The 19,670-nt window shown below is 48.0% G+C and overlaps 1 protein-coding gene across 1 annotated transcript in view; it reads right to left on the bottom strand.

The window, feature by feature from the left end:
- Positions 1-17,463, bottom strand: part of LOC309545377 (Krueppel-like factor 15) — a 60,538-nt gene extending 43,075 nt beyond the window's left edge. The window contains exon 1 of the mRNA XM_082244550.1: positions 17,375-17,463. The gene's annotated coding sequence lies outside the window, so the exon portion shown is untranslated. The remainder of the gene's footprint in view (positions 1-17,374) is intronic.
- Between the last annotated feature and the right edge of the window lie 2,207 nt (positions 17,464-19,670).

The following is a 19,670-nucleotide window of genomic DNA, read 5'->3' as shown; positions in this document are numbered from 1 at the left end:
CAAGTCCCAAGGGGGCAGAGGATCCCGCCTAGGGGGAACCAGATGCCGCACACCCTGAACAAAGGTGCCAACCAAGGAGTTGGAAGCCACGGGACGTTGAAACAGAACGGCCAGTGCAGACACCTGACCCTTTATCGTAGCCAGCGCCAAACGCTGATCAACACCCGTTTGAAGGAAAGACAGCACACGGGAAACCGAGTACGTGCGGGGTGAAAACCCCCTGGACTCACACCAGGCAAAATAGGCCTTCCAAGTACGGTAATAAACCTTCCCTGAGGAAGACTTCCTCGCGTTGATTAAAGTATGAACGACCTCTGGAGAGAGACCCCTCTCCTTCAGGACCTCGGTCTCAACAGCCAGGCCGTCAAAGCCAGCGACTGTAAAGCAGGATGGTATATCGGTCCTTGAGACAGTAGATCGTCTCGAAGAGGCAGACGCCACGGGGCGTCGACCGCCAGATTCACGAGGTCTGCGTACCAGGACCGGCGAGGCCAGTCCGGTGCCACAAGAATCACCGTGCTGCGTTCCGAGTGTAACCTGCGAAGGAACCTGGACAGCAACTGAATCGGTGGAAACGCGTACATCAGCCTGTACTGATGCCACGGGGCCACTAACGCGTCCGACGCGTCTGCCCGAGGGTCGCGCGTCCTTGCCACGAACCTCTTCACCTTGTTGTTGAGACGAGACGCGAACAGGTCCACATCTGGAAGACCCCACTTCGCGCACAACATCTGGAAGACAGCCGGGTGGAGAGACCATTCCCCCTGATCCAGGGTCTGGCGACTCAGATAGTCCGCCTGACAGTTCTCCACCCCCGGAATGTGAACCGCCGTTATCACTGGGACATGAGTCTCGGCCCAAGACAGAATGTCGGCCACTTCTCGAGCCGCTCGGGCACTCCTGGTGCCCCCTTGGTGGTTGATGTAGGCCACCGCCGTGGCATTGTCCGTCTGCACCCGAACCGGGCAGCCATGCAGCCGGTCCGTCCAGCGATGAAGACAGAGACTTATCGCACGCAATTCCAGAATGTTGATCGGAAGGGAAGACTCCCCCTCCGACCAAGTCCCCTGGGCGGACAGAACGCCCAGAACTCCACCCAGCCCGACAGGCTGGCATCCGTGGTGATTACCGTCCACGAGATCGGACGAAACGACTTGCCCCCGGACACCAACGGGGACTGGAGCCACCACAGAAGGTTTCCTCTGGTGCGATGACTCAACGAGATTTGAAGATCCAGAGATTGAGGTCGCCCGTCCCACCTGGACAGGATCTCTGCTTGGAGACCCCGCGTGTGAAACTGGGCGAATGGAATCGCCTCGAAGGCCGAGACCATCAATCCCAGACATCTCATACACGTCCGCAGAGACGAGTGCGGAACGTCCCTGAGGGACCTGACTTCCTCCTGGAGAGTCCCGAGTTTGTCTTCCGGCAGGAAGACCTTCGCCTGCACTGAGTCCAGAATCATTCCCAGATAGGGAAGACGAACCGACGGACACAGTCGTCCAACCAAACTCCTGCAGAGTTTGCATCGTGACAGACAGGTCCTCCTCCAGACCCTGGCTGGTCGCAGACCGAACCAGAATGTCGTCCAGATACCCCAGGACAGAAACGCCCTGGGCCCTCAATAATGCCAGAACGGGTGCAAGCACCTTGGTGAAGACCCGCGGAGCCGAGGCGAGACCAAAGGGCAACGCCACGAACTGGTAGTGATCCTCCGCAATGGCAAATCGAAGGTATCTCTGGTGACCCTCGAAAATGGGGATGTGAAGATACGCATCCTTCAAATCGATGGAGGCCATGAATTCCCCCGGAACCAGGGCAGCCACCACCGACCGCAGGGATTCCATGCGGAACTTGCGAACCCGCACAGAGCGGTTCAGAGCCTTCAAGTCCAGAATTGGGCGAACCTTGCCCTCCTTTCTGGGCACGGTGAACAGATTGGAATAAAACCCCCGAAACCTGTCCCGATGAGGCACCGGAACCACCACTCCCTGAGCCCTCAGGTCCCGCACCGCCAGGTGCAGGTCCCGCAAGCGCTCTGGAGACAGTTGAAGATTTGAGGGAAAAAATCTGCTCTCCGGCCGAGAGAGAAACTCGATCTTGTAATCAGATCGAACGATTTCCTGAACCCATCTGTCCCGCACACGGGCCAACCAGGGCTGAAGAAAACCGAGCAAGCGTCCCCCCACCCCAAAACCGGGTGAGGGCGCCCCTTCAGGCCGAACTGTTATGGGCTGTAGATCCGGATTGGCCGGACTTCTGTTTACCAGACCAGGGCTTCTTCTGAGAGCCTTGACCTTTGAACGGTTTGCCCTTGTAGTGCGGCCGAAAGGCACGAAAGGACCCCTGAGGGGGCCGAAAATTAGCATGCTTCTTCCCAGAAGCCCCCTTAGCCTTGGGGAAATGGGGCAAGAGAGTGCTCTTACCCCCGGTGATCCCCTTAATCAACACATCCAGGGACTCCCCAAAAAGGCGAGACCCATCATAAGGTAGATTGGCTAAGGCATTACGTGAAGATTGGTCCACCGACCAACATTTTAACCAAACCAGGCGGCGAGACAACACCGCCACGCTGTGCACACGTGCAGCCAACGGAACCAGGTCCAGGTCCGCATCACACAGATACATGACACCCTGGTGGATTTGATCCACCATATCCAGGGTCGCCGGCGAGGCCGAGTCGGCCACTAGGACGCGCCTAAGCATCTGCGTCCAACTTGCGATCGCCTGGGCCGCCATGAGAGAAGCAAACAGAGCCTTAAGCATAGAACCCGTAACAGAATAGGTATGACGGGCAAGAGACTCCAGTCTCCTATCCGTGGCATCACGGAACACAGGGGAATCCTCTGCAGGAATCGCAGTGGCTTTGTTCAAAACCGCAATTGCGTGATCCACTGGGGGAGGCGCACACCACCTTTCATCAGTGGAAGGCGAAAAAGGATAACGCAGCTTGAATCTACTTGGTACCGCAAAAGGTTTGCGCAGATTGCGCCATTGATCCTTAACAGCGCGCTGAAAATCATCATTGCAGGGAAAAACCTGCGGCGTCCTGCGTTTTCTCTGCGTCCCATAAGCCGCCAAGGCAGCGGGGGGACACACTTCGTCCTGCAAACGCAGCGTTTGCTTAATGGAAGCAATCAACTCATCCATGATTGCAAGCTCTTCAGGCGAGCCAGGGGGAGAATTATCAACCCCCTCAACTTCAGCCTCCACCTCAGACCCCACTAGATCAAGAGAGGAGCGGGACCCCGATAAGGAGGCCCCCGCCATAACAGCCCCATCACCTTCACCCTCAGAATCAGAGGAAAGAGTAACTCTGGGCCTTTTAGTAGATTGAGCAGCCACCAGCATCTGCACCTGAGCAGCAAGGCCAGCCACAATAGTGGCTAAATCCCCCCCTGGGGGGGAAACAGCGGTCCCCTGGCTTTCCACCAATGCTGTAGGAAATTTGCCCTCCTGAGAATCCATTGCCCCTGTAATGCCAGACAACAAAGGGTTAACTGCCCCTCTTAAGCAAGCGCGGCAAGCGCAGCCCACCGCACCACACTCAAGCACAATAAGACCCCCACAGGGAATATGCAAACTGAACACAGGCAATGGATAGCAAGAACAGAAGGATAAAACCTGAGGAGACCCTCGCCGCTGCTGCTGCCTCGATCGGTGTTCCTGGAGAGAGGAAGTGATGCTGCCAGGGCGCTCTATGTAAGCCTATGGAGGCTACAAGAAAATGGCCGCCATGCATGTAAAACATGCGGCCGGAGCGAGTGTAGGCAAAATGGCGTCGTTTGGCGCCGAAACCGCCGCTCCACAGTGCATTAAAACACACATTACATTCCAAAATCAGAATACATGTCAGATCGCCGCAGCGATCGCTGTATATGCCCAAACATGCCAAAAAAACATGCCCCACAGCACACAGCTTCTCACACTGACCAGTCTGACACACACAGTGTCATACAGCTCCCCCCCCCCCTTGCAGCCCACAGCATGCAGCCGAGAGATAGGGAGACAAGCAGTGTGAATAGAGGCAGGTTACACAGTCCCAGACTGACACCCCCCCAGACAGACAGGTCCCCACATAAATACACTTACCTCACATGGCGTGGGGGACCCGCACAGGCGAACAAGCCGCTGCACATGAGGCAGGGAGAGTCGCATTCAAGACGCACACAATGGGGGTTAAGAAACCGCACAGCGTCCAGTGAGGTAGCCACCTCACCAATCATCCCTGCACCGAACAGGGATGGGTCGTTCACTGTGCCAGGAGCGTTACCTGGCTGAACGCTCGATGGCAGACTGGGAAGCCACTGACCCACGACCTGCGACCAGGGGGATCAGCCCGAGACCCAGTCCGCATGATCCTCTTCATCCGAAGAACTAACTAACGCTGACAAAATAACAGCTAAGTAAAGGTAGAGAGAAAAACTCAAACAAAATTGTAAAAAGAAGAAAGAGTCTGGGACAGAAAGTCCCAGCACAGAGAGAGCCAGCCACTCCTGACAAGCTAGACATTAAAACTGAGATATGGTTGCAGGAAGTAGGAGGGTATTGACTGAGGGGACCACCCCTTGAGGGTGGGATATGTTAAAAGCTTTATTGTTAACATATTCTGTTGCCTAGCTACTCCTTCGGAGCAAAGTCTAATACCCCATATGTGACGAATATGAAGAGGCGGTGACTGTCGGAGGACGTAAGAGAAAAACAATTTTCTAACAACACCTACCCTTTGTCATCAACATATTCACCCAATTGCGTTCTCAATAGTGTGATCTTTGAGTTGTGAAGGACAAGTACTTTTATTAAAATTGCATTAATATCATTTACAGTATATTATAACCTCCTCACTTACTTCAACCTACTTTGTTTACAGCTTCTACCTCATTTCTCTGCAATTCTAATGGCACCTATGGAAATAACACCATTTATGTTGATTGACATTAGTGCTCTTTAATGAAAGTGCTGGTCAGCCTTGTTAATCTCCTTACAAATAATAGCCTTGTGGAGTTATTTATACAGCCCTTGTTGCTTTGATGGAAAAGATATTGCTGAACATCTAACAGTCACCCCACCCAAAATACAAATATGAATTTACTATGTCAAACATTTCAAGCAGCATTTATAGGGAAGATACATGGATGAACAAAATGTCATTACTCCCTTTAGAGCCGGTTCACACTGCGACTTGTCAGGCGACAGTCGCGCTCCATTCAGTGCAATGGAACCGTTCTAATCAGAGCGTCTCAAGTCGCTCCGACTTAGAAAAAGGTTCCTGCACTATTTAGACTTAAAGAAGTCTTTTGCAAGCTATGCTGAAGTTGCGCTGCAGGGAGCGGCTTCAGTCGGGCGGCTTTGAAGTCACCCCAGTGTGAACCAGCTCTAAATGTTTACTTCACCATTGTTGACTGTCACTATGTGCTGTTTATATTCTCTAAGGAACAAGCATAACATTTCACCTAGTTACATTTAAATATAAACTTGGCTGCCCAAGAAACATTAACAGAATAAAATACTGTAGAAAATAATGGCTGATTCTTACTGTATCCAACACACACCATTGGTATGATCCTTTAGGTTAATCTAAAACAATATGGAGATGGCATACAGTAGATATACAATGTATACTTACCAACTGTCCCGGATTTGCTGGGAGAGTCCAACATTTTGTTAAGTTGTCCCACCACAACTGTGTCCCAGGAATAAGCTTTAAGATTTGCATATGAATGAGCTGCAGCTCCTTTAAGTTGTGACTCACTGCACTGCACTCACTAAGTTTTCCCTTAGCGTAATATTTATGGAAGTGGCTACTATTTATACATTAGAGGTTAGTGGTCTAGTACAGGGATTCACAAACTATGGCCCTCCAGTTGTTCAGGAACTACAATTCTCATCATGCTTAGTCATGTATGTGAATGTCAGAGTTTTACAATGCCTCATGGGATGTGTAGTTCTGCAACAGCTGCAGGGCCGTAGTTTGGGAATCCCTGGTCTAGTATATATAATTTTTGGGGTATAGATTAATTAATTTTTATACTGAATATATATGTGTTCATTGTTTAATATTAATCAGTGGGTTTCGCTAACACTTTATATTTGATGTCACCATTGATCATTTGATTTATTTAGGCGGTAAATTCAATGACTAGTATTTACTGTAACATATCACTTTAGTGTTCATTACTGCCTAATCAAACAAGGTCTGCTTTCTGTCATATGGGGGTAATCCCTGAATTTTTTTCATTTCATAATTTTTTTATGCCCAGTGTTTTATTTAGACTGTGTAGAAGAGATTTATTTAAGAATTAATTGTCATCTAGATGTATTAAGGACTAAGGCGATAGGAGTAGTTTTTCTTTAAGGCAACGGTCTTTGTATGGGCACATACAAATACCATACAAACATACAAATAGCAACAGACAGGTAGCCTGCTTCACCCTCGGAAGAAGTCGTCACCCCGTGGAAACATGCGGGATAGTGTGGAGTTAGTGGTGTGCGAACAGTGGGAGGATTACATAGCGCAGTCGTCTTTACACAGTCAAGTTGAAAAAAGACTCAAGTCCATCTAGCTCAACCAATAAGAAACAAAAAAGAAAACCCAACCATACAATCCCATATACACAATCCTATACCCGCAGTTGATCCAGAGGAAGATGAAAAATCCCAGCAAAGCATGAACCAATTTGCTTCAGCAGGGAAAAAATTCCTTCCCGATCCAGCGAGAGGCAATCGAATATTCCCTGGATCAACTTTACCTATAAATATTAGTACCCATTTATATTATGTACACCCAGGAAAGAATCCAGGCCTTTTTAAAGCAATCTACTGAGCTGGCTGAAGGGATTCCACATTTTCACAGCTCTTACGGTGAAGAAACCTTTCCGTATTTGGAGACAAAATCTCTTTTCCTCTAGACGTAAAGAGTGCCCCCTTGTCCTCTGTGGTGACCTTTAAGTGAATAATTTAACACCAAGTTGACTATATGGACCCCTTATGTATCTATACATGTTAATCATATCTCCTCTTCCCAAGGAAGAATAAATGGGACCAGAGTGCAGCTGGTGAGGGATTCCAAGCTTTTAAAATGAAATTACGCTATGTAGTGCTCCATTATTATATTTAATCTGTAGAAAAGATTGCCCTACTTTCCCTCCCTTCCAAAGACCATTTTTGGATACCTACGTCCCCTGCAGCACACTGTGGTTCCTTCCTATTGACCCCTACATTAGCACAGGACTCTGGCTAAGGGTGACTTAAGGATAGGAGAATTCTGCATTCTTGGAAGTGTTGAATGCTGAAGAGACTGGTAGAGGCTACAGTTTTGAAATTAAGGCCCCAATCACACTTGGGGATTTGGCAATGCGGGCAGAATTACCATGATTCTGCCCAGGATTCCAAATTACGTGGCAATCGCCGCAAAACATGTACCGTGCATTTGGGTGCCATTCATTATAAATCGCATACCCAAACACAGTGCAATTTTGCCAGAATTGTCAAGCAACAGAACTGTACCGTAATCGTGGCAAAATGCGCCTTTATAAATCGCATAAAGCTTAATCGACCCAAAAATGGGGAGGAGCTTCTTTTGGGCAACATTTGCGCATAGGGCAGCCCATTGAAGTGAATAGGCTGCCCTATGCATGTCACTTGGAATTGCATGAAAATCACCCACACAAAGACGTCAGCAGGAACATGATTTCCAGCTGCACAAAGTGTGAATGGGGCCTCAAGGAGGTAGGACACATGGGTTGCTGACATATGAATAGGAAGGCATCAACCCAGTGCTGTATCGTGGCCTAGGCCAACAAGGCCCAGGCCTAGGGCAGCACTTTGCAGGGGGGCAGCAAAAAAGCTGTACCCCCGCAAGAAAAAAAAAAAGCATTCTCCCGACTCCTGCACTAAAAGGGTCCCCACCTGCTTGCGCTACACTTTTAGTATAGTGCCAGTCTTATGGTGCGAATTGGACTGGAGGGCAGGGTCCAGGAGGCAAATCAGTCTGGCAGCCCCATAAAGCGGTTACACTGCTACCTGTGGGTATGATAATACTGACCGGTGAGGACATTCAGACAGAAAGCAGGCTGCCGACCACACTTAATACAACTGGCCCGATGGGCGCAAATGCTAATAAATGTAGCACTGCAGCCTTATGCTTCGCCTACCCTCCTCCACCCCCAGGTATGGCAGGCATCATGTCAATAATATAATTTCATTAAACATCCTTGTCCTTGAGTGAGCATATTGAATTGCATCATATACAATTAAGACTTTTAATTGTATATGATGGCAATAATATTTTGGACCTGCTCACCTCATATGTGCTATCGCAATATGTCACTGGATTAGTAAGATTACTCCAATCTTATAAGATATTTTGACTGTTTGCTGCCACTGATTATTTCACTTATTTGTATAATGACTATGAACTTCCTAGTCATACAAATTGGTGACATAATCCTAAAATTACAATCAGTGGCAGCAAACACAAGTCCAAATATCTTAAAAGAAAGGAGTTATCTTACTAATCCAGTGGCATAAGGCTGTACTAATGGCCACTGGTAAGGCTGCACTGATGGCCACTGAGGAGGTGGCACTAATAAGCTGTACTGATGGGGCTGTACTTATAAGGCAGCACTGATATGTTGCACTGATGGGCACTAATAGGCTGCACTGATGGCCACTGATGAGGTGGAATTGATTAGCTGCACTGATGGGCACTGATATGATGCACTGATAGGCTGCACTATTGGGCACTGATAGGCTACACTGGTGGCCACTGATGGGGTTGAACTGATAGCCACTGATGAGGCCGCACTGATATGCTGCACTGATGAGGCTGCACTGATAGGCAGTAATGAGGTTGCACTGATGGGCACTGACAAGGCTGCACTGATGGGCACTGATGAGGCTGAACTTATGGGAAGTGATGAGGCTGCACTGATGGGCACGGATAGTCTGTGGTTGTGGTCTGTGGTTTACAGATGACAGGGCGGGTCATAAACAGGAAGGGGTTATGGCCTTTACAGGAAGGGGTGGGTCATATTTAAATTAGGGGGTGCACAAGTTTAGTCAGGCCTAGGGCAGCACAAAACCTAAATACACCACTGCATCAACCTGGTTTCATTTACGCCAACCAGGAAAGAATGATTTTTTTCAACAGAAACCCTGTCTAGCAGCTTGATATAAGGATCAGCAAGGCAAAAATCATGACACAGGTTCTGTATAAACAAATTAGACTGCCTCCATGTATGCACACATACACAGTAAAAAACATTGTAAGGAACTGGCTGGCAGGATTGTGGGCAGTGTAAATGTGTCACCTACAAATGGTGAGTGGCTCCAGGATTTGTTCTGGTCTGGGTCCTAAGATTTTGTACAGCTTTTGAAGGGATAAAGCCTTTTTTTTTTTTTTACTAGGTCCTCATCTTATCTGGTAGCATGGCCTCAATTATTCTCAGCTGTGCACTGGCCTTTTTTATGTGAGCTGACTGAGGCCTTGTCTTATTCTCTCTGCTGTGAAAGCCTGCTGCTAGGTGAAAAGGCTGAGGGCTAACAGAACACTATTAAGGTACATGTGCTGTCTGTTTTGAGAAACCCATTAGGGACCACTTGGTAGTAAGGAACTGACATAAGTTTAGTCAGTGGCTTGGCCTAGCAGTTTTGTTTTAAGCTTTGGACTTGCAGTACAAAGCATTGCATTGAATAAGTGGACATATGATTTTACATAGGATCTTGCTGGCAGTAAGATCCAATGTAACAACTTGTCTGTACACATGTAATGGTCATGCTGTGTATAAATATATCCTACTGGTTACTAGCAAAAGTATGTCAACAGTACACCACTAATATCCAGAATGGGTCCAAAGATTTATTCAGCTTTCACACCATAATAACTGAAGCAATGTTTCCGAGCCTCTCAGGACCCCTTCATCAGGCATGTATTTGTTTATACAGGACACAGGTTCTGTATAAACAAATAGGGCTGCCTCCAAGTATGTACACATACAAACTTATACAGTATATACCAGGGGTAATGAATTAAAATTCATGAAGGTCCAGTAGGTAAAATTTTCTTCAAACCGAGGTCCGAATCATATGTTTGGCTCTCAATGGCACCGTCCTCTGCACAATGCGCAAACATGGCGCGTCTTTACGAGTGCCACATCACATGGTGCCGCAGTACCATGCAGCTTGGTATGCTGCAATTAAAAAGAAAAAAAAAAAAAGGTCAGGTACTTATTTTTCTGCGTTTCTGCTTACAAGGCAGCCCACTGAAATAAATCTGCCGCCTACACGCGTTACGCAAAAATGTGAACCTAGTCTACAATCCTTCACATCACAATCCTCTTTATTACATCAGTGTTCTCAGTCCCCCTGTACATCATCCCCCTTCACATTACAGTCTTCAGCCCATAACATTTTTGTCAGCGGCCCCCCTTTATATCACCCCCTACTTTAAATTGCAATTCCAAGCCCCTTTCATATCATCCATCCTTCACATTCCTGTTCTCGCCCCCTTTATAGTACCCCTCCTTCACATTGCAGTCCCCAGCCCCCCCTTCACATTCCTGTCCTCATACTCTTTATAGCACCCCCCTTCACATAACTGTCCTCCCCCCTTCATAGCACCCCCCTTCATATAACTGTCCTCATCCCCTTAATAGCACCCCTTCATATAACTGTTCACTCCCATTTTATTGTGCCCCTCCTTCACACTGCAGTCCCCAGCCCCCCATTAACATTCTTGTCCTCACCCCCTTTATAGCACCCTCAGACGTTCCTGTGCTCATCTCCTTTTTTTTCAAACCCCCCTTCACACTGCAGTCTCCAGCCCCCCTTCACATTCTAATCCTCACCCCCTTTGTAGAACCCCACCCCCCTTCATACCGTATCACTCCTTTACTTTTCTGCCTCTTTGATTTCCCCCCTCTTTCCCCCTTTACATTAGCAGTGCCTCTTCCCTGTCCTACCTTAAACAGGGCAGCGTGGCTGACATCGGAGGCACAGCAGCTGACATCGGAAGTGCTCAAAGGGATGCACAGAGGGCGGGACCTGCCCCAGGTAACTGATTGGTTGCTAGAATACAGGGCAGTTCTAGCAACCAATCAGTTAACTGTACCAGCCCCCGTCCTCCGTGAATCACTGCGCTGCTCCTCCGATGTCAGCTCTGTAAAGACAGAGCTGCAGCTGCAGCAGCGGCGGCAGAGGGAAAAACAGATCCTAAATGGCGCGACCGCTGCGGGGCCGGACGGAACATTGATTGGGTCCGGACTTGGCCCGCGGGCCGCCATTTAGTGATGCCTGGTATATACTTTGTGTTCACATGCCAGATGAAGGGGTCCTGCAGGGCTCCGAAATGCGTTTCAGTTATTATGGTGTGAATGCTGAATAAGGCTCCGTTCACATACTGTCATCCCGGATCGCGGGCAGAATCGCTGATGCATTGCAGCAAAGTGTAAATGGGTCACAAGACAAACACTAACTAAAAACGCATGTATAGCAAGATTAGAATACAGTATGCTGCCATACTGATGTATGCGTTCATACTGATGTACCACTATAGAAAAATTAAATTACGCCATTCACCACACTGTCTGAACAGGGCCTAAAGAATAAATGCACTTTCAGACCTAACTGATTCCATCCACCTCCACCCAGATGCATTTTTACTAAGATTTGAGAGTTGTGGCCTTCGACGTTTGCTTACATCCTTTCAATAAATCCTCCCTCCCCTGGCCGTGCCTACGCACACCACAACTCCGAAGACAGCTGGAGGTCACCTCCCAGTTAAGAGACTAAAGCCCCGTACACACGATCAGATTATCGAACGATCTGTTGTCCGTTTTTTGTGGCATACTAGTCTCATGTGGAAAGTGAAGAGGTTATTTTCATACAAATTTTCCCGTACGACAGAATTCTACTTCAGAAGTGATGTCATGTGCTGGATTGCTTTGTATGTGTTCTTTTGTCTCTGAGCATGCCTAGTCTTGCTCTTAAGATTTTTTTCCGTCGAAATCTGTACTAATGAGACGAAAATCAGACGTTGCATTATAGACGACAACAATTTTATAGCCTGCACATCAGGATTTGTCAGCCGAAAAGTCGGAGTTGGCTGTCGAAAGCACCATACTAACAATCCGAAAATCGGCAGATCGGTCGTCAGACAAATTTTCCCTACAGATTTTCTTATCGTGTGTACGGGCCTTAAGATCAACAAGCCCTACAGAAGTCTATGACGCTGTGCTGTACAAGTTCCTCAGGTATAAGATATGCATACCTACATTATGCCAAGTTGAACCAATGTGACTATGCAATAAAGATCATACCTAATGCTTAAAGTGGAACGAAGCCCTCTTATCCTTTACAGCCAAGGAAGCTGCCACCTTAGCATTTTGTTTGATCTGAAGTTGCCATGGTGCTCCACATGTGATCAGCGAGGACACTAGCCATTTCATGGTTTGACAGTAAGGCTCCATTCACATAATGATGTCCCAGATCACAAGCAGAATCGCTGTGATTCTGCCCACAATACCGAATCATTGCAAATTGCGGGACACAGTTCTGGTCACTTCCAATGGCACCCCAAACGCAGTGCAATTTTGCCACGATTGTTGCCCGACGAATCGCAGTAAAATCACGCAAACAAAATTGCGGGATGCTTGTCGCCCAAAAAAAGTACAGTAAAACTTTGGATTGAAAGTAACTTGGTTTGAGAGCATTTTGCAAGACAGGCAAATTGTTTTAATAAATTTTGACTTAATAAACAAGCGAAGTCTTAATATACAAGTAGCGTCAGGTCACGATTGAGTATAAAAGAAAAGAGAGGCGCCTCAAAGTGTAGCAATATGGTTATATTTAATGAAGGTTCAACATTTAGCAACTTACATGGTTGATTAAAAGAGGCACATCTAAGTATGCAGGCATCCCAGGTAAAGCTGTCCACATAGACCACCCTCCGCACCGCCATCAACGTCATCCCTTCCACACTGCGCTCCATGAACGATTCAAGCCTCGCTTTCAGACCCCTCTACTGCAGGGTAGTCTTCCTGGTTTCCTGGTCACGACTGCAGACTGACAGCGGTGAAAGCCAGCGGTGCGGAAGATGGTCTATGTTGTGGACAGCTTTACCCCGGCTGCCTGCATTCTTAAGGCCCGTACACACGAGTTGAAATTCGGCCGGGAATTTTCGTCCGACGACCGATCTGCCGATTTTCGGCTTGTTAGTATGGTGCTCTCGACAACCAACTCCGACTTTTCGGCCGAAAAAATCCTGGTGTGCAGGCTATAAAATTTTTGTCCTCCGTCAAAACACGTCCGAGTTTCGTGCAGTCAGTACAGATTTCGATGGGGAAAAATCTTATGAGCAAGACTGGGCATGCTCAGAGATGAAAGAACACATAGAAAGCAATCCAACACAGGACATCACTTCTGAAGTAGAATTCTGTCATGCAGGAAAATTCGTGTGCAGTCTAGAGCACATTCCAACCAACGGACACCACTCTGGACAAAAGAAGAACGACCGGTCGGCAGAAATTCGTTGCGTGTGTACGAGGCTTTAGGCTGGCCATACATGTTCAACTTTTGTTGTACACTTTCTGTAAGATTTACCACAAACCACATAATATGAGGTCAAAGCTAAACAACACTTACACTTGTATCTAATTAGGCAGGCCTTTGTACTACATATTTGAAGGTACATTTCTAGAAAATTGATCAGAAATTTGTAACAAAATTATATCGTGTATGGCCAGCCTTAGATGTGCCCCTTTTAAATCATCAACCATGTGATTTGCTAAAATGTTGAACCTTCATTAAATGTAACCATATTGCTACACTCAGAGGTGCCTCCCTTCTCTTTTATACTCTGTAGCTCCTGCTGGATTTTGCTTCTAATCCCCTTGTGGAGGTTGCCATTTGTGGATAAAAATTTCATGGTCACACTACTATAATCTTTTTATATGGACTTTAAACTGAAGTACTTATGACAAAATGGTTGTGGAACAAATCATCTGGAGTTTCCATTATTTCTTATGGGGAAATTTGCTTTGATATACGAGTGCTTTGGTTTACAAGCATGTTTCCGGGACGAATTAAGCTCGCAATCCAAGGTTTTACAGTACAAGAATGCTCCTGGACTTTTCACTCGGACATATGCATATTTTCTGCACATAAAAGTTCTTGATTACGGAACTAGCAGAAGATCCTGCAAACAAAATATGGGCCTAAGATATTCACATTTAGAAACGTACAATTCTGCTTTCATTCCAATGAATGACTAGACATGTATAAATTTTATACATGTAAATGCAGCGTTGTGTACAGACTCATTAATTACTATAGCGCCGTGGTTAGATGTGCACAAAACTATATGCTGTGGACATTTAAACTGTTTTTTCTGCCTGTGTAAATGAGTACCAAAGGCTCATTCACCTGGTTACAGGTGTATTTTCTGCACAGGTTCTTGCAGGCAGAGCAAGCAGAAGATCCTGCATAAAACACTTGCCTACAGTGCTAATGCTTTGATGTATACAGTTCTTCCAATGACTTTACACACATACATGCGTAAAATCTGCAGAGGTGTGTGGCCCCTGAACGTAGCTGTGTACTACCTTTTTTGTGTATGCTCTTAAATACACTGCTAATTTTCATTTACAGACACAGCTGTGCTTAGGGCCCCACTGCTGCCTACCACGCTGCATTTAGCTGTGTACATATGCTGAAAAGAGAAGCTAGGGAATTTTTAAAAACAATCATACGATGCTGCAGCTGTCTCAAAGACTAAGAACTGAATGATCGCCGACAACTCAGTTCTCAGTCTTTACTGCCCCTCCAGTGCTCAGTGGACTGCTGGGCTCTGCAGGGGCAGGGGCAGAAGCAGCTGGCTCAGGGTCTCAGCACCACACTGAAAGGCTGAGCCAGGTACTGATCAGGCATCAGGGTGGATCCTGACAATATGATTGGGATGCTTCCAGAGCCTGGACCAGACCACATGGAACTTCAGCTGAATCTGGGTCACAGGAGAGCAGAACTAAGTGCACTCCTGTGATCCACATGAGAAGTATGGCCAAAAAAAGCTTTCACCTTACTCCTCCCTAAAGCTCTGTTTACATATTGCGATTCTCACACGATTCCGCGTGTCACATAGGGCCAGTCCATTCACCTAAACTGGCTGCCCTACGTGTGTTTTGTCACTTGAAAAGAAGCTCCTGCTCCTTTTTGGGAGAAAACAACATGTGATTTTGATAGAGTCGCAACTCATTTGGAAAGCCTTTGTGCAGCGATTGCCGTGATTCTGCCTGCAATCCCAAATCGGAAACTGTAAATGATGCCTGAATGCAACTGCACACAGGGGTTGATTTACTAAAACTGGGAAGGGCAAGATCTAGTGCAGCACTGCATGCATAGAAACCAATCAGCTGCCAGGTTTTTTTTTTTTGTCAAAGCTTAAAAAAGTATGTTTTTTTTTTGTACATCCTATGTCAGGGTCCGATACTAGTCTTCTCCTCCTCCAACCATTAGGTCGTGATACTCATGTAAAGCCTTGTACACACGCACCGATTGTTGGCCGACCGATCGGCCGTCTTTTGTCCAGTGTTGTTGTGTTGGTTGAAATGTGCTCTACACTGCACACGAATTTTGTCGGCCAACAACAACCAACTGCAGAAGTGATGTCATGTTCTGGTTTACTTTCCGTGTGTTTTTTCTTCTCTGAGCATGCCCAGTCTTGCTCATCTGATTTTTGTCTGCCGAAATCTGTACTGACTGACGAACAATCGGCCGTTCTGTTGACGGCCAACAAAAATTTTATAGCATGCACTACCAGATTTTGTTTGGCCGAAAAGTCGCAGTCGGTCGTCGGAAGCATCATACTAACAAGCCGACAATCGGCCGATCGGGCGGCGGTCGAAAATTCACGGCCAACAATCGGTGCGTGTGTACGAGGCTTAAGGGTAAAATGAGATCACATAACATAATTCCATTTACAAATGTTTTTGAGTATGCCACTCCCATATGTACAAAAGATATAAGCAATTCCACATTAGCAGATCTGCTGGCAGATTGATATCTCTCACCCACTTGCCGTATGCGATACCAAGGTGATACCGCTCCGTCTCTCACCTGCTCCGTGTCCCACCCACCCGATACCGCTCCATCTCTCACCGCTCCATCTCTCACCCACTTGCCGTAAGTGACACCTGGGTGATACCGTTCCGTCCGGCACACGAACTCGGAGGTCACGTGGTCACCGTGACCTCAGAGATCTATGCCAGATGGAGCAGTATCACCCGGATGTCACTCACAGCAAGTGGGTGAGAGACTGAGCAGTATCGGTTGAGTGGATGCTGTACGGAATGGTATCACCTGGGTATCACTTACAGCAAGTGGGTGAGAGACTGAGCGGTATCGGGTGGGTGGGAGATGGAGCCGTATTGAGTGGATGCCGTACGGAATGGTATCACCCGGGTATCACTTACAGCAAGCGGGTGAGAGATACTGATCTGCCAGCAGATCTGCGAATGTGGAATTACTTATATCTTTTATACATATGTGAGTGGCATATTTAATAACATTTGTAAACGGAATTATGCTATGTGACATTTTACCCTTACATGAGCAATATTTGGAATATCGGTCAGTTCTGGGGGCGATACAGCTATATTGGCAAAAGTCAATATCGGCCCTCCGATAATCGGTCGATCCCTAATATGCAGCTCCCAGCCGGGAAATGCGTCACTGCCTATGATTGGTGGAGAGCAGTGATAGCTTCCTGGCGGGCAAGATCGGAACTTGTCCAAGCCCATAACGAACGCCAGTGTCTAGAAAGCCATAATGGTACATAATGAAGACCTGTGGTTTTCAATGACTTGTATACAATTGTTGATCAATTTTTAGGCATTTTGCCAGGGCATCCTGGTAAAAAAAAGGCTGCTCTTATCTAACAAGCTAAAGTTAGATGCTGATTGGCTTCCACTCTCCAGTTTGAGTAAATCAAGCCCGCAGTGTTTCAAGGTTTTGGCTGGAGTTCCTCTTTAGTGGTAAGAGCAGCTGTGAGGGCACGCCCACCTGAGTTCCCCCGGAGACAGGGAAGGAGAAGACTCCAGACTGATGTGAAGTGAACCCAGTCACATTCCTACGGCCTACCGAGTCCACTTATGAGTGTCCCATGAGCAGATGTCACCTTCAGGTCACACTGATATCAGCACATACACGGTACGGTACGGTACGTACACATGCACGGACTGACGAGTGGGTGTGGCCACATACTAGCACGCGCTGTGTAAAATGTCAACACGTCAACTTCCTTCTCCCCCAAAAAGTACGGAGTTCCAGGCCGAGCCCAGAACGTTGTCACACCAAACTCTCCCCACAGCCGGGTTCTCACCTGTCGGACAGCGCCGTCCCCCGTGCTACCCCCGGGCCCGCATGGCGCTGCCGCAGCTCATGTCTACCATGCTGGCATTCAGCACTCACATGACTGGGGGAGGCTCGATCACCAGACCCGCACGCCGATTGGTGGCGGGCACGGGGGCTCGGCCGCGGTATTCGCCTCTGATTGGTCGCCGTGTTAAAAGGGCTCGACTTCGTTCTGCATTGTGACGTCAGGACAGAAGTGGCGGTGAAACAAGAGGGCAGCCGTACGGTTTAGTGAGGCGGGGAGGTGTCGGTACGGGTCCCGAATATAACCGGCCAACCGATTTATTTCATGATGGCTCACTCATACACGGATGGAAAGTTGCGAGGAGGGGGCGGGGCCTGGAGTGCCCAGTCACAGTGTACGTATAGACGTGGGATGGGTTCAGTCCGCCTTCTCTGCAACTCCATAGCATGCGTATCATCCCAGGGCCACGTGTCTTCTGACTTTGTTATTGCTGCTGAGGGATCGTACAGAGTTCACAGAGGAAGAAAATTCACATTAGTGCGGTGTGTGACCATCCAATTCTCTATAACACCAAAGCTGCAGCAAGCACGAGTTATTTATGTGCTACTCCTAAAATACACAAGTGTGTACCAGTCCTAATAGGACCAAAATAAAATAAGTGTGGAAAGTGGGGTCCCCCAGGGTTCTGTCCTGGGACCAGAGGCGTAACTAGAACCTTCAGGGCCCCGGTGCAAGAAACCATGAAGGGCCCCCAGGAACCCTGGCCGGGGCCCATCCCTTCAAGCCCCGGGCTCTTCCCACTGATCCTGGGGCCCTTTACTCTGCTTGCGGGGCCCTTTATTGCGGTCCCACAGCGGGTCCCTTTCACAAGTTTTACAGTGGGCCCCCTTCCTGCCATCTTGGGGCCTCCCCACGGTGGTGGAATGCCAGGGCCCGGTTGCAAGTGTGACCTTTGCGATCCTGAAAGTTCACCCACTGGTGTCAGTAGTTTTTATTTTTTGGTATTTTAATTGTATTATTTTTTATCATTTTATTTTTTTACAATGTCACTGACTATGATTCTGCCCATTTAGAGAAGCAAGGAGCTGGTAAATTACATATTTACCGACCCCATCCTGGTTCTCTATTGTTACACATCCCCTGCAGCAGCCGGCAGGAAAGGGGAGAGGGATCACAGTGGGGGGGGGGGGGGGGACCAGGGGAGCACACAGGGGCCCAGAGACAGCAGAACACAAGTGAACTGGATAGGAGGAGTGGCGGGGGTAGCACACAGAGGATCCAATCTCCTCCATTTTCTTTCTGCAGCTACAGGAGGAAAAAGTAGGACCGTGATTACTCTACATGCTGCCCCCGCAACTCCCCTCCTATCCAATTCTGGGCCCCCTGGAGCATTGGGCCCGGTTGCAATCGCAACCCCTGTAGTTACGCCCCTGCCTGGGACCAATCCTGTTTAATTTATTCATAAATGATCTAGAGGAGGGGATATCTAGTACAATCTCAGTATTTGCAGATGATACTAAACTAAGCATGCCAATATCTTCTATGCAGGATGTGGAAACCTTGCAAGCAGACCTGAACAAAATAACGGGGTGGACAACTACATGGCAGATGAGGTTTAATGTTGAAAAATGTAATGTAATGCACTTGGGTACCAGAAAGCAAGCTACTCCCTAGGGGGGGAACCTCTGGGTGAGTCTAGGATGGAAAAGGACCTGGGGGTACTGGTAGACAACAGGCTTGGCAGTGGCAGGGCCGGATTAAGATCATCATGGGCTTGGTGCTGAGGATTTTGAAGGGCCGTGCCTTGGCATGCACCCAGAGGAGGAAGGGTGCAGCCATGCATGCCTAATTCAACATGGGATGCTGTCTCTGAAGCCCATAAACACATCCATGCATCGGCAACTGTCCCTCCTTGTCCGGCCTTCGTGCTGTGTGGGGAGGTTCTGAGGGAGCTGCCTGGGGAAGCGAGCATAGAAGCCAGACTTCTGTGTTTACAAGTGACAGAAGAGCGGTAACAGTGAATATGGCCAACCCGGGGCCTATATTAAGGTAGGGGCCTGGAGCTGCAGCTCCAATAGCCCCTATGTTAATCTGGCCCTGGGCAGTGGCATGCAATGCCAAGCCGCTGCAAGCAAAGCCAACAGAATACTGGGTTGTATAAAAAAGGGGATTCACTCCAGAAATAAAGAGATTATTCTGCCACTCTACAAGACTCTGGTCCGGCCACATCTGGAGTATGCTGTCCAGTTCTGGGCACCGGTCCTCAGGAAGGATGTGCTGGAACTGGAGAAAGTCCAGA

The sequence above is a fragment of the Pelophylax lessonae genome (genome assembly GCF_965119305.1).
Source record: "Pelophylax lessonae genome assembly, chromosome: 2".
NCBI classification, from domain to species: Eukaryota; Metazoa; Chordata; class Amphibia; order Anura; family Ranidae; genus Pelophylax; species Pelophylax lessonae.
The sequence above is the reverse complement of the archived record's forward strand: the minus strand, read 5'-3'. Positions and strand labels throughout refer to the sequence as shown.